The following is a 12,503-nucleotide window of genomic DNA, read 5'->3' as shown; positions in this document are numbered from 1 at the left end:
TCTCTCTCTCTCTCTCTCTCTCTCTCTCTCTCTCTCTCTCTCTCTCTCTCTCTCTCTCTCTCGTGCACACAAAATGGCTCCTTCCACACACACACAGAGCTTTAATGAAAAACAGAGACCCAGACGTAATAGTACTGTACTGTATCATATTATTTCTCGCGCCCCCCCTGGCATGCCTCTGCGCCCTCCAGGGGGGGCCGCGCCCCCCACTTTGAGAACCACTGGTTTAGATACAGGTGTGTATATGATGTGTTCCTGTTTACCTGAGCAGAAGTCTCCGGAGCAGGTGAACCTCACCTGGTAGTCCTCACACTGCCCCCCCTCCTGATCAGAGTTCAGACACAACAGACCCTCTGCTGCGCTGAAGCTGCAACACACACACACACACACACACACACACACACACACACACACACACACACACACACACACACACACACACACACACACACACACACACACACACACACACACACACACACACACACACACACACACACACACACACACACACACACACACACACACACACACACACACACACACACACACACACACACACACTTTTTTTCCTCAAAATGTATGAATTCTGACTTTTCTGAACCTTTTCAAAAAATCTCAAAATTCAGACTTTTTTTCTGAAAATCAAGTCTTTTATTTTTAAGTAGAAAAGAGGTGTCTGCATTTTTTTTGTCTAAATCTCAAAATTCGAACTTTTTCCTAAGAATTCTGAATTGTTTTGAAAATCTTAAAATCCTGACTTTACTCTAAAAGTATCAAAACTGATCAAAGTGTCTTTTTTCCCCTCAAAATTCAGATTTTTTTTGTCTAAATCTCAAAATTCTAACTTTTTCTCTGAAACATCAAAATTCTGTATTTTCCCTCAAATTTCTGAATTTTTATGAAAATCTTAAAATCCTGACATTTGTCCGAAAATGTATGAATTCTGACTTTTCTGAACCTTTTCTCAAAATATCAAAATTCTGACTTTTTCACCAAATCTCAGATCTCACTCGTCTTTCCGGGACTTGAACCTTCCAGTTCCCAAGACAAGTCCCTATGGACCTAAAAAGAGGTAAAAAACTCATATCTTTGCATCGTTAATAACAATCCCTCTAGTTACGTGTGGAAGTGGTTCCCGGTGTGCAGAGCGCTGACTCCAGACCTGGTTCGAGCCTCCATGAGAAGGGGGTTTCTGCAGACCCTCGCCCCCCCCCCTCAGGTCCTGGATCAGATCCTGGATCAGCTCAGAGTCTCCCACACTGGAGACGCTGTGATCGTCCAACCAGGCGGTGTTACAGCCTGCAGGAAACAGGGGGTTAATCATGCATTTATATACACAATCTATTCAGAGGAAGCAGAACCACATCTTTAGGATAGAAATGAATCATAAGGGTCCTCACATTTATAAACTACCAGATGCTAATTGCATATGTTATTTATTAATGTACGGTTAGCATAAGTTGTATTAATGAGTGAACTACATGTAGATGAACAACATGTTAGCAGGAGCTGCTAGTTCAAGTATCGTCGTGTTAACACAGTCATTCAAGCATTTCAAATACATTTACATAATAAAACAAGCATTTTGAAGCTGGCAAAGTTCACTTTTCTGTTCTGGGCATGTGCAAATCAGCTCAGGATTATTAAGATAATGCCTCATTTGCAAAACAAAACACTTTAGAGAAGTTTAAAACAATAATAATTGTAAAAATGTGTATAGTGTAGTATTTATTTTTGATCCTGTATTTCTGACACTTTCAGGATCTAACATTTGAACCAGAAAGTGGTCATATTTATCTCAATTTCTGACATAAACCCTATCATACAGTATTATGACATTAAGCAAAATATGAAAGAATAATGCTTACTGCCCAGCGCAGAGGCAGAGAGCTGGAGGTCTGCAGAAGAAGAACAGGAAGTCACTCATTGGATTTCTGATGATTACATGTATTAATGAAAGACTCTTTATATTACCTGAAGCTAGAAGACACCAAACGGCCACGCTCTGAAACAACAAGAGGAAACAAATGGATGATGTTGATGCAGCGAGATGAGAAACACACGTTCAAAGAAGAGGGAATCAGATTACCTGGAAAACCTGCATGACTCAGTCCAGAGGTCCTCACAGAGCTGATGCTGCTTCAGAGTGGTGTGTTACAGGCGGGACTGCAGGTGTGTGAGAGAGCAGGTGTGTGTGTGTGTGTGTGTGTGTGTGTGTGTGTGTGTGTGTGTGTGTGTGTGTGTGTGCATGTCACTCACTGCTGAAAGCCTTCATGTTCCAGGATCCAGTCACACACCTGAGGCTCAGACACACACCTTCTACCTGAGCTGGAAACAGATGTAATAATAAGACAAAAGATATCCAGACGTCTCAGAGCTGCATCAGATCTGAACAGAGACATCAGTGAATAAAACTAAATGCATAATCATGTGTCCTTGTTGTTGTTTCCTCCTGTCACCTGAACACGTCTCAGAGCTGCTCCTGCAGATGACAGGTGTGTGTGTCCAGGATCAGACAGGTGTGTGTGTCCAGGATCAGACAGGTGTGTGTGTCCAGGATCAGACAGGTGTGTGTGTCCAGGATCAGACAGGTGTAGGTTTGGAGGGTTAGGGTCCAGTGTCTGCAGATAGTTCACAGGACGTGTCTCTGACAGGACGTCTCTCTGACAGGACGTGTCTCTGACAGGACGTGTCTCTGACAGGACGTGTCTCTGACAGGACGTGTCTCTGACAGGACGTCTCTCTGACAGGACGTGTCTCTGACAGGACGTGTCTCTGACAGGACGTGTCTCTGACAGGACGTGTCTCTGACAGGACGTGTCTCTGACAGGACGTGTCTCTGACAGGACGTCTCTCTGACAGGACGTGTCTCTGACAGGACGTCTCTCTGACAGGACGTGTCTCTGACAGGACGTCTCTGACAGGACGTGTCTCTGACAGGACGTGTCTCTGACAGGACGTCTCTCTGACAGGACGTCTCTCTGACAGGACGTCTCTCTGACAGGACGTGTCTCTGACAGGACGTGTCTCTGACAGGACGTGTCTCTGACAGGACGTCTCTCTGACAGGACGTCTCTCTGACAGGACGTCTCTCTGACAGGACGTCTCTCTGACAGGACGTCTCTCTGACAGGACGTGTCTCTGACAGGACGTGTCTCTGACAGGACGTCTCTCTGACAGGACGTCTCTCTGACAGGACGTGTCTCTGACAGGACGTCTCTCTGACAGGACGTCTCTCTGACAGGACGTCTCTCTGACAGGACGTGTCTCTGACAGGACGTCTTCTGACAGGACGTCTCTCTGACAGGACGTCTCTGACAGGACGTGTCTCTGACAGGACGTCTCTCTGACAGGACGTCTCTCTGACAGGACGTGTCTCTGACAGGACGTGTCTCTGACAGGACGTGTCTCTGACAGGACGTGTCTCTGACAGGACGTGTCTCTGACAGGACGTCTCTCTGACCGGACGTGTCTCTGACAGGACGTGTCTCTGACAGGACGTGTCTCTGTGTCTCTGACAGGACGTGTCTCTGACAGGACGTGTCTCTGACAGGACGTCTCTCTGACAGGACGTGTCTCTGACAGGACGTCTCTCTGACAGGACGTGTCTCTGACAGGACGTGTCTCTGACAGGACGTGTCTCTGACAGGACGTCTCTCTGACAGGACGTGTCTCTGACAGGACGTCTCTCTGACAGGACGTCTCTCTGACAGGACGTGTCTCTGACAGGACGTCTCTCTGACAGGACGTCTCTCTGACAGGACGTGTCTCTGACAGGACGTCTCTCTGACAGGACGTGTCTCTGACAGGACGTCTCTCTGACAGGACGTCTCTCTGACAGGACGTCTCTCTGACAGGACGTCTCTCTGACAGGACGTGTCTCTGACAGGACGTCTCTCTGACAGGACGTCTCTCTGACAGGACGTGTCTCTGACAGGACGTGTCTCTGACAGGACGTCTCTCTGACAGGACGTCTCTCTGACAGGACGTGTCTCTGACAGGACGTCTCTCTGACAGGACGTCTCTGACAGGACGTCTCTCTGACAGGACGTGTCTCTGACAGGACGTCTCTCTGACAGGACGTCTCTCTGACAGGACGTGTCTCTGACAGGACGTCTCTCTGACAGGACGTCTCTCGACAGGACGTCTCTCTGACAGGACGGTCTCTGACAGGACGGTCTCTGACAGGACGTGTCTCTGACAGGACGTCTCTGACAGGACGTCTCTCTGACAGGACGTGTCTCTGACAGGACGTGTCTCTGACAGGACGTCTCTCTGACAGGACGTGTCTCTGACAGGACGTGTCTCTGACAGGACGTCTCTCTGACAGGACGTGTCTCTGACAGACGGTCTCTGACAGGACGTGTCTCTGACAGGACGTCTCTCTGACAGGACGTCTCTCTGACAGGACGTCTCTCTGACAGGACGTGTCTCTGACAGGAAGTGTCTCTGACCAGGACGTTCTCTTGACAGGACGGTCTCTCGGACAGGACGTTCGTCTGACAGGACGTCTCTCTGACAGGACGTTGTCTCTGACAGGACGTCTCTCTGACAGGACGTCTATCTGACAGGAAGTGTCTCTGATCAGGACGTGGTCTCTGACAGGACGTCTCTCTGACAGGACGTCTCTCTGACAGGACGTCTCTCTGACAGGACGTTGTCTCTGACACAGGACGTGTCCTCTGACAGGACGCTTGTCTCTGACAGGACGTTGTCTCTGACAGGACGTTGTTGTCTCTGACAGGACGTCATCTCTGCCAGAACGTGTCTCTGACAGGACGTGACGTCTCTGACAGGACGTGTCTCTGACAGGACGTGTCTCTGACAGGACGTGTCTCTGACAGGACGTGTCTCTGACAGGACGCGTCTCTGACAGGACGTGTCCTGACAGGACGTGTCTCTGACAGGACGTCTCTCTGACAGGACGTTCTCTCTGACAGGACGGGTCTCTGACAGGACGTCTCTCTGACAGGACGTGTCTCTGACAGGACTGTTCTCTTGACAGGACGTCTCTCTGACAGGAGTGTCTCTGGACAGGACGTGTCTCTGACAGGACGTCTCTCTGACAGGACGTGTCTCTGACAGGACGTGTCTCTGACAGGACGTGTCTCTGACAGGACGTGTCTCTGACAGGACGTCTCTCTGACAGGACGTGTCTCTGACAGGACGTGTCTCTGACAGGACGCTGCAGGCTGAGAGCTCTGATTTCACTCAGAAGAGACGTTTCTCAGAGGAAGAGTTCAGACCCTTTCATTCACTGCAGACAATAAAACCACACCCAAGCAATTAAACTAAGTCTAAATCATTATTAAAATGACTCTTGTTTTTCATGCATACATCTTTTGTTGTGAGGAAACTTGTAACTATGAGTTTAAAATAGATATAGTAAAGACAAAGGTATCACGTCGAGTTGAACTGTAAAGTGGCATGAAGGGAAAATACAAGAACCTTACATCTACTTTATTAAATGCACTGAGTTACATTTCTGAAGCTTCTCTGTTGAACAAAGACACGAGACATCCCATAATTCAGCTGTGATGAAGATGAGGGTCATGTACAGGTATAATGAAAACATTATTAGAGTTAGGGGTTTATTTTAAGATGGTTTCTGAGTGAAAGACGTTTGGAAATCATGTTTTTGTATGTCGTAAACAGCTCAGAGGAAAGCTGGAGGACGGGGAATAACATGGGGGGGAGGGGGGGGGGATATACATTCACATATACAATGTAGAGGGGGGGGGGTGTTATTGACAATGTCAATGTATACGTCTCCTTTCATTTCTAAGAGCAAAGGCCTGCAGGGAGACACCTGATCTGTCTACGCTACGGACTGAAAGCTAGAAGGTAGAATTCCACATTTGTTGCATTTTACATAAAAACTAGATTTGAACTTTTGCATCTTAGGGTTAGGTTTAGGTCTTTAAGGTAGAGCTTATGTCCCTTAAAGATGAACGTTCAGTGAAGCAGAACAGATCCACTTTTCAGAGACGGATCCCGGCAGACAATCTTAAAGGGGACCTATCATGCAAAATGCACTTTTGTACGTCTTTTCTACATGAATATGTGTCCCCGGTGTTCCAGGGAACTCACCAAGTGTCAGAAAACACAACCCTCTCTATTTTCCTCCCATACCCAAATCTCTAAAAAAGGGGCTGCAACGGATCTGATAAAAACTGATCCAGATTTGAACACTGTCCTGACGTCAGGACGGTGGCGCTACGGCTATTGGGCCAACTCCACCAATCAGGAGGAGACAGCCACGGACATTGCCGTTCGAAAGCGCTGGAGACGCTGTAGTACATATGCCAGGCCTGTAGGTGGTGCTGTTCTCACTGAATCTGCCCAGAGCTAAAACAGAGCTAACATTTTTCAAATTGAGCAAAATGAGGCATGGCTAAAATGCATGATCTGTTTGGTATTTTGAAAAAAAAAGGTATAAATATGCCTTATATAGGTATGGCCCTACACTATATTATTCAAATATAGCATGATAGGTCCACTTTAAATCCAGAGGAAAGGACTGAAGAAGAAAAAGGAGCAGAATGAAACTGCTGATCGAGCTGCGGTGGAAATGTGAAACAGGTGAACAGGAAGTAACGCTGAGGAAACAGGAAGTGGAGTGAGAGGAGTCAGGACTTGAGAGAGGGGGGAGTAAGTTATAGTGGAGGGAGAAATAATGCATTAAAGAAATGAGGAAGTGTTTAGAAGGAGGGTTTATCCATGAAGCCACATGTCAAATAAAAGACAGGAGAAACTAATGAGCCCAGATATTACTGAAGATACTTTCTCACATCACTGTCACGGTTTGACGGTAAGGACCCAAACGCAGTGACATAAACAGACAGCTAAACTTAAGGCAAGCTTTATAAAAATAAAAGCTGTTACTAGTGATGTGACGTATTGCGCCGAGGCTTCGGAGCGTGTGTCGAGTAATCCCCGAAGCTTTTTGTGAAGCTTGTATCGAGGCTTGTATCGTTTTGGGCCAGTGACGCCACCGATGACAAACGAAGCCTCGCTGCCTGTCGATACCACGTGACTGCTTCAGGAAGCGCTTCAGATCGGTTGAACCACAACGCTCATAATACCCATGGATGTATAATAAGAACCAGATGGATTCAGTGTGTGGGCTGTGGCTCAGCTGGAAAGCAGTTGACTCACGACCGCAGGGTCCCCGGTTCAACGCCTGGTCAACACGTCTGTGTGTGTTTATAACAGCTACAGCTAAATGAGATGATGTAGTTCATGTAGTCTTTGATGTGGTTCAGGATACAACATGGTTACGTTTACGGATATTATTAAGGAATACAAATCCCTCTTAGCAATGTTTACCAGCCTCCTTAGGCTTTTCAATCACAATCATTCAACTGGAATATAAATACAATATTGTTAACATGAAAATATGATTTCATGTTCGTTGTTTAGAGTTATTCTAAGGCTTTACTCATTGGGACCTCGGTATGAGATACAGCTCGCTGTTGAGACGCCTGTTTTACACACTTTGACCAACAGGGGGGTTTGTGTTCAGATGAAGCCCATGATGAAGCCTCATGAGATGAAGCCCATGATGAAGCCTCATGAGATGAAGCCCATGATGAAGCCTCATGAGATGAAGCCTCATGAGATGAAGCCCATGATGAAGCCTCATGAGATGAAGCCCATGATGAAGCCTCATGAGATGAAGCCCATGATGAAGCCTCATGAGATGAAGCCTCATGAGATGAAGCCCATGATGAAGCCTCATGAGATGAAGCCTCATGATGAAGCCTCATGAGATGAAGCCCATGATGAAGCCTCATGAGATGAAGCCCATGAGATGAAGCCCATGATGAAGCCTCATGAGATGAAGCCCATGATGAAGCCCATGATGAAGCCCATGATGAAGCCTCATGAGATGAAGCCCATGAGATGAAGCCCATGATGAAGCCTCATGAGATGAAGCCCATGATGAAGCCTCATGAGATGAAGCCTCATGATGAAGCCTCATGAGATGAAGCCCATGATGAAGCCTCATGAGATGAAGCCTCATGAGATGAAGCCCATGATGAAGCCTCATGAGATGAAGCCTCATGATGAAGCCTCATGAGATGAAGCCCATGATGAAGCCTCATGAGATGAAGCCCATGAGATGAAGCCCATGATGAAGCCTCATGAGATGAAGCCCATGAGATGAAGCCCATGATGAAGCCTCATGAGATGAAGCCCATGAGATGAAGCCCATGATGAAGCCTCATGAGATGAAGCCCATGATGAAGCCTCATGAGATGAAGCCCATGATGAAGCCTCATGAGATGAAGCCTCATGAGATGAAGCCTCATGAGATGAAGCCTCATGGGATGAACCCTTTTGCGAACCAATTGGCTGGAAAGCTTCAAAGCTTCATAAGGCGCCACTAGCTGTTACTACAAAACAAAAAATTGCAGGGTTAACCAAAGAAAAAGAGAAAACCAGAAACAAACCAGGCAGCCGCGGGGAAATACAAAAACAGACAGAAACGTGGGGTCAAACGGACTAGAAGACATACAGGACAAGGGACACGAGGGAAAGCAAGACTAAATACACACCTGGATAATAACAAAACACAGGTGAACACAATCAGACAATCACACAATCAGACAATCACACAATCAGACAATCACACAATCAGACAATCACACAATCAAACAATCACACAATCACACAATCAGACAATCAGACAATCACACAATCAGACAATCACACAATCAGACAATCACACAATCACACCATCAGACAATCACACAATCACACAATCACACAATCAGACAATCACACAATCAGACAATCACACAATCACACAATCAGACAATCAGACAATCAGACAATCAGACAATCACACAATCAGACAATCAGACAATCAGACAATCAGACAATCAGACAATCACACAATCAGACAATCAGACAATCAGACAATCAGACAATCACACAATCAGACAATCACACAATCAGACAATCAGACAATCAGACAATCAGACAATCACACAATCAGACAATCACACAATCACACAATCACACAATCAGAGAGGAGGGCAAACACAGGAAGGAAGACAGGTCAAGACACAGGGAGAACAGAACTTCAAAATAAAACAGGAAACTAAACACACACAAAACAAAAATCATGACAATTACCTAAAAAGTTGCACACATGTATTGAACACATCAGGAGCTGTGTGAGGGTGGGCGTATCATGAATCAGAGTCATGAGGAAAAACTATATTAGGAAGGTTTTCTGAAAGATCAACATTTGAAATGTAAGGATTGAAAACCCCAGATTACAGTCACATGACACATGACTTATCACTTGACTCTTATTGCACTATTTTATGTTTTATTGTGTTGGAGGAGCCTCAGATTTTCATTGATATATCTGTAGCTATGTACGAATGACAATAAAAGCCTTGAAGCCTTGAATCCTTGAATTGCCTTACCTCCTCAGATCCTGCAGAGTTTGCACTGACAGCTTTAAACAGAGATCTGACTGAACAACAGGATGAAGGAGGATCAGCTCTGTCTACCTGGAGGTCATCTGGTTACTCAACCTGTGAGTCACGGAGAGCTTCAGCAGCAACAACACTTCAGTAACTTCAGAAGGAGTCATGTGACCACATTGTTCAAATAAGACCATCAAACATTTCAGGTACGTTTCCAGAGACAGTTATCCAGCTGTGTGCGTCACTCTTTAGTGTCCCCTGGTCTCCCAGCTGTGTGCGTCACTCTTTAGTGTCCCCTAGTCTCCCAGCTGTGTGCGTCACTCTTTAGTGTCCCCTTGTCTCCCAGCTGTGTGCGTGACTCTTTAGTGTCCCCTGGTCTCCCAGCTGTGTGCGTCACTCTTTAGTGTCCCCTGGTCTCCCAGCTGTGTGCGTCACTCTTTAGTGTCCCCTGGTCTCCCAGCTGTGTACGTCACTCTTTAGTGTCCCCTGGTCTCCCAGCTGTGTGCGTCACTCTTTAATGTCCCCTGGTCTCCCAGCTGTGTGCGTCACTCTTTAGTGTCCCCTGGTCTCCAGCTGTGTGCGTCACTCTTTAGTGTCCCCTGGTCTCCCAGCTGTGTGCGTCACTCTTTAGTGTCCCCTGGTCTCCAGCTGCCATGTCTCCTCAAGTTGCTGAATGTTCTCTAAACGCTGCATGTGTTTTTGCTGAAGATGTTTCTTCATGAGGAACATTTGGTTTCTATATCTGACTCCTTTCTGAAGCTGCTTCTCCTGATGAGGAGACTTGAGACGATGTGAATGCACCTGTCGGCCACCGTATCAAAGCCTCAGATGTGAGCAGCAGACAGTGATATGAGTTGATGAGAGAAACCTGATGAGGGTGTAACTCTTTAGGAACATTAACTTAGTGAAACAACGCTGTGGTTCTCCTCTCCTCAGGGAGCAGGTAACCTTTCCACCTGCACGGAGCTTTGGGAACAGAGACGGGATTTAAAGAGGCCCTGTTCTTCTTTCTATAGGTGTGTGTTACTGTACAAGTACATGTTTCTGGTATCAGTACTTTACTCCACTACTTATTTTCCTGACGACTTTTTACTTTAGTTCTTACATTTCTAACACAAATAACTATGGAAGAGGATTAGGGTCACATGAAAAAAAATGTTGGGGATGTTTTTAGTTCTGAGAAAAAAGTCAGAATTTTGTGAAAAAAGTCTGAAAAACTAACGATAAATATTTTTGGGGAGAAAAAAGTTTGAATTCTGACTTTTTTTTCTTTCACATCCCCAAACATTTGGCCTATATCTTCCTCCATAAATACCTGTACTTTCTACTTCTTACATGTTGAACTCAAATACCTGTACTTTCTACTTCTTACATGTTGAACCCAAATACCTGTACTTTCTACTTCTTACATGTTGAACCCAAATACCTGTACTTTCTACTTCTTACATGTTGAACCCAAATACCTGTACTTTCTACTTCTTACATGTTGAACCCAAATACCTGTACTTTCTACTTCTTACATGTTGAACACAAATACCTGTACTTTCTACTTCTTACATGTTGAACCCAAATACCTGTACTTTCTACTTCTTACATTTTGAACACAAATACCTGTACTTTCTACTTCTTACATGTTGAACTCAAATACCTGTACTTTCTACTTCTTACATGTTGAACACAAATACCTGTACTTTCTACTTCTTACATGTTGAACACAAATACCTGTACTTTCTACTTCTTACATGTTGAACCCAAATACCTGTACTTTCTACTTCTTACATGTTGAACACAAATACCTGTACTTTCTACTTCTTACATGTTGAACACAAATACCTGTACTTTCTACTTCTTACATGTTGAACACAAATACCTGTACTTTCTACTTCTTACATGTTGAACACAAATACCTGTACTTTCTACTTCTTACATGTTGAACTCAAATACCTGTACTTTCTACTTCTTACATGTTGAACACAAATACCTGTACTTTCTACTTCTTACATGTTGAACACAAATACCTGTACTTTCTACTTCTAACATGTTGAACACAAATACCTGTACTTTCTACTTCTTACATGTTGAACACAAATACCTGTACTTTCTACTTCTAACATGTTGAACACAAATACCTGTACTTTCTACTTCTTACATGTTGAACTCAAATACCTGTACTTTCTACTTCTTACATGTTGAACACAAATACCTGTACTTTCTACTTCTTACATGTTGAACACAAATACCTGTACTTTCTACTTCTCACATTTCCCAAACAGGCTGGTTCCTTTAGTTTGAATGTGTGTTTGGTGGCGTGATCATTATTATTTAGAGTCATTGCGTGCCTATTGATTTGAACACAATCCGTGTATCCATCATTTCCTGGTCTTCTCTAAAGAAGAGGGACCAATGAAAACGTTGTCATGTTGCCGTTGTTCAGCATGGAAACATTCATTAGCTAACAATGACATTATTGTTCTATTAATATAAAGGGAGGTCAGGTACTCTTTAAAACAGCTGCTAGTTATGGGTACTTTTTACTGAAGTACATTTCAAAGCCCTCTTTACTTTCACTTGAGTAAAGAAGTTTAGTCAGTACTTCTACTTTCACCAGAGTATTTTTAAACACGAGTATCTGTACTTCTACTTGAGTAAAGGATGTGTACTTTTGCCATCTCTGTATAGGTGTTAGTGCATGTCAATGGTCAACATAGTGACATCACAACGTCACAATCGCGCTTCTATTGGCTCCAACACATTGTAGGTGATAGGCTAAGGGGGCGGGACATCTACAACAACAGAGACACACTACAAAAAGTCTAAATCTTGCCCAGTATCTGTGTCTAATATCTAGTCAGAATATGTCTGTACTCCTGATATAAGACATGATAACTTCAGAAGTAACTCTGCAGAGAGACATCAGCTCTTGTTTTTAGAGAATGCATGATCTTGTTGAGTCAGATCATCTTATTCTGAGTCGTATCTCAGATGAAACACATCTTCTTCTTAACATCAGAACACAGAAAGCTTCTGAGCGGCTCAACACAACATGTCCTGATT

General features: G+C 44.7%; 1 long non-coding RNA gene across 1 annotated transcript in view; it reads right to left on the bottom strand.

The window, feature by feature from the left end:
• The window catches only part of LOC117491165, a 16,738-nt gene extending 14,842 nt beyond the window's left edge, over positions 1 to 1,896 (bottom strand). The window contains exons 1-3 of the long non-coding RNA XR_004556742.1: positions 1,872 to 1,896; positions 1,124 to 1,302; positions 264 to 367 (exon numbers count right to left, since the gene is read on the bottom strand). This is a non-coding gene — a long non-coding RNA (uncharacterized LOC117491165). The remainder of the gene's footprint in view (positions 1 to 263; positions 368 to 1,123; positions 1,303 to 1,871) is intronic.
• Positions 1,897 to 12,503: the final 10,607 nt, after the last annotated feature.

Source organism: Trematomus bernacchii, unplaced genomic scaffold, assembly GCF_902827165.1.
Source record: "Trematomus bernacchii unplaced genomic scaffold, fTreBer1.1, whole genome shotgun sequence".
Taxonomy (NCBI): Eukaryota; Metazoa; Chordata; class Actinopteri; order Perciformes; family Nototheniidae; genus Trematomus; species Trematomus bernacchii.
The sequence above is the reverse complement of the archived record's forward strand: the minus strand, read 5'-3'. Positions and strand labels throughout refer to the sequence as shown.